Consider the following 3,168-nt stretch of genomic DNA (forward strand, 5'->3'; position numbering starts at 1 on the left):
AAAACCTACCTTTTTTGTTTTATTGGTCAGTGTTGGTAGGAGTTTGTTACAAAACTGGGCCCTGTGGAATGTGAGGGGAGGGGTCCGCTCCCTCAGATGCGAGCACTGGGGCCAGTGGAGCGCAGAGCTCTGTGGTGGGCTGTCTTCACCCCCCAGAGGGCAACAGGGCCACACAGACGGTTGCTCAAAGGGAAGAGGTCCTTGGGCCCTACTCCTTGGCGATGGCAAAGGGCTTCTCCACCTGGATCTTGCCGCAGTCTGCGATTGTCACATCCTTCAGGGGCTTGTCCTGACCATCTGTCTTGGCTCTCGCCACCTTCCGCACTACCTCCATGCCCTGAAGAACTTTGCCGAACACGATGTGCTTGCCATCTAGCCAGGCTGTCTTGACTGTCGTGATAAAGACTTGGGAGCCGTTGGAGTCTTTGCCTGTGTTGGCCATGCTTACCCAGCCGGGCCCATAGTGTTTCAGCTTGAAGTTCTCATCCAAGAAGCCTTCACCTTAGATGCTCTTACCTCCAGTGCCATCTCCCCGGGTGAAGTCTCCACCCTGGATCGTGACGTCCTTGCTCACATGATGGAATTTGCTGTCTTTGTACCCAAATCCTTTCTATCTTGTGGCTAAGGCCACAAAATTATCCAGGGTTTTTGGAAGAGTCTTTCCAAAGAGACCAATGACCATCCAGCCTGATCTTTACCTCCAATTCTCAGATCAATGCACACCTTGACAGTGACTTTGGGTCCCTTCTCATCAGCCGTGGAGGGTCCTGACAACAGCAGGAAAAAGACTGAGCCCTTGATAAGGGCGGCAGCAAAGAACACCTTCATATTCGGCTCTGAGAAATGCGGCATCCACCAGGAGAAGCAAGCACAGCTGTGACACCTGATTTCTAATTACGTGAAAAACTACCACCACACATAACTCTTCATCCTTAATCCTAACTTCTTTTTTATTCATCTGCAGTAGTCTGTCTTCTGAAGTTGGACTTAGTAAAAAGTTCATGAAATTAAAGGCCCAAATTATCAGAATTTATACTAAAGCTGTCTTGAATCTATACAGAAGAGATTAGAAGAATAAAATCTATACAGATAGAGATATAAATACAGCTATATTCATCTAGACTTATATGGCCAGCTGTAAGGATTGCTTGAGAATCATTCTTTGGAACAATCTCTCTCTATTAACATTTTATCTTTGCTAACAAATATCACAGTTTTCACTTGTCATGTCATAGATGCTCTTTTTCAGACACACAGCACACTTTCACTGAGGGCTTCCTCAAGTCTGACCCTCAGCCACAGGTAGAGGTGATGTTATCCCAGCCTGGGAGGAAATTACAGTTCTAATGGGGAAAGAGGATGACATGAAAACAAATATTCAAAGTAATGTGTGATAAAAGTTGCAATCATATGAATATGGAAAAATGCCATGGAAGGCAAAGAAGGGAGGAGCCAGGGAAGATCTTATAGAAGTCAAGACTTTGTAAACTGGATTTTAAAAGAAAAAGAACAGAGGCCGGCCCGGTGGTGCAGTGGTTGAGTTCTCATGTTATGCTTTGTCAGCCCGGGGTTTGCTGGTTCCGATCCCAGGCGCAGGGAGTGTCAAGCCACGTTGTGGCAGGCATCCCACATATAAAGTAGAGGAAGATGGGCACAGATGTTAGCTCAGGGCCAGTCTTCCTCAGCAAAAAAGAAGATTAGTGGCAGATGTTAGCTCAGGGCTAATCTTCCTCAAAGAAAGAAAAAAAGAAAAAAACATGAAGAACAGTTTCCCAGCTGAAGAAGGGGGAAGTGATGGTGGGGGCAGGGCTGGTGAGGTCAGTTCCCTTCAAGGGACATTTATGAATTAAAAAGACTAGGACTGGCAGATTTTGCGGGTTGTGAGGGAAAGGAAAAAGTTCAGAATGATTTCTACAGAGAAATGTATATTTTTTGTCAGATATTGATTTTAAATGCAGGTGACCTTATGTAGATAGATCAGTAAAGAGACCATGTATCTAAGGAGGGGATGAATTTGACTATTTTAAGGTCCCTCTCAACTCTAAAATCCTCTGCTTCTGTAGAACTTGAAATCTAAGGAAATTAAAGATTTGAGATAGACTAGAAGAAATACATGAAAAGGAATAATTTGTTTTCCTTGGCTTTAGCATTGAATATTTCCTGACCAAAGGGAAATTCTGGGAACAAGAAAGAGTTATATCAATGGTTCCAGTTAACGAGGAGGGATGAACACAGGCATTTATCACTGCTTCCTCCTGAAAGTCTTTCAAAATAACCATAACCAAATAAAAGATAAAAACTACAAAGACAGAGAGCAGCAGAAGGAAAGATGGCAGAAGAGAGATGTCACCAAAATTTTGGGGATGGAAGCAGTTGGGCCAGGGGTAACTGACTGAGCAGGGTACAGAAAGCAGAAAGTGAAGCAAACAGAGAGAACAGTTGAATGAGAAGAAAGTCGATTTGTGTCCACAGAAGTCGGGAAACGCTCAGAAAAAGAGTCATCAGAAACCTCCGAAGGCAGGAGTGAGCAGTAGGACTGAAAACGGGGTCGCTTAAAAGTATTGAAGGAGTGACGAGAACCCTAAATACATTTTTCAGTTCTTAGTAATGGGGAATCTGTACTTTACTAACCAGACAGAAGACAGGGGTTTAATCTCAGGAGAAATTGACCCAGAAAAGTTCTGGCCTGGGAATTCCTAAGCACAGCTGGGGACAGGGGTGAGCCACCATACAGAAAATAGAGGAATACGTAAGAGTGACACCCGCCATCTTCCTGCTGCTTCTCCTCAGCTCCTGGATTGCTGCCATCCAGGCTGATCCCCATCTGTCTCCTCTCTTCACCACCCCTCCTGCTCTTTGACTCCTAGGTGCCCAGGCAGGAGATTAGATAATTTCTCCCTAGATTAACCAGTTGGTCCAAGGGAACAGATGTGCAGATACTGAAAACAGCAGGAGTTCCCTGAAGAAGTCTGCTTGCCACCTTAGCATCCTTCGGTGAAGACCACCAGGCATTTGCAAAGATTGTCAGTGTCTCACTCCTAAATATGAACAGGGAGGAGGAATTGCCAGACTTTTGAAAAAACAACTAACATGAACAACACAGGCAAAAGTGTGCTAAATATATATATGCAAAACAAGAAGGCTAGAAGAATTCAGAGACAATGAAGG

General features: G+C 44.6%; 1 pseudogene; it reads right to left on the reverse strand.

Annotated features, from left to right (window-relative positions):
* Positions 1-208: 208 nt before the first annotated feature.
* On the reverse strand, positions 209-852 carry LOC100060808 (peptidyl-prolyl cis-trans isomerase B pseudogene; annotated as a pseudogene).
* Between the last annotated feature and the right edge of the window lie 2,316 nt (positions 853-3,168).

This window comes from Equus caballus, chromosome 23, assembly GCF_041296265.1.
Source record: "Equus caballus isolate H_3958 breed thoroughbred chromosome 23, TB-T2T, whole genome shotgun sequence".
NCBI classification, from domain to species: Eukaryota; Metazoa; Chordata; class Mammalia; order Perissodactyla; family Equidae; genus Equus; species Equus caballus.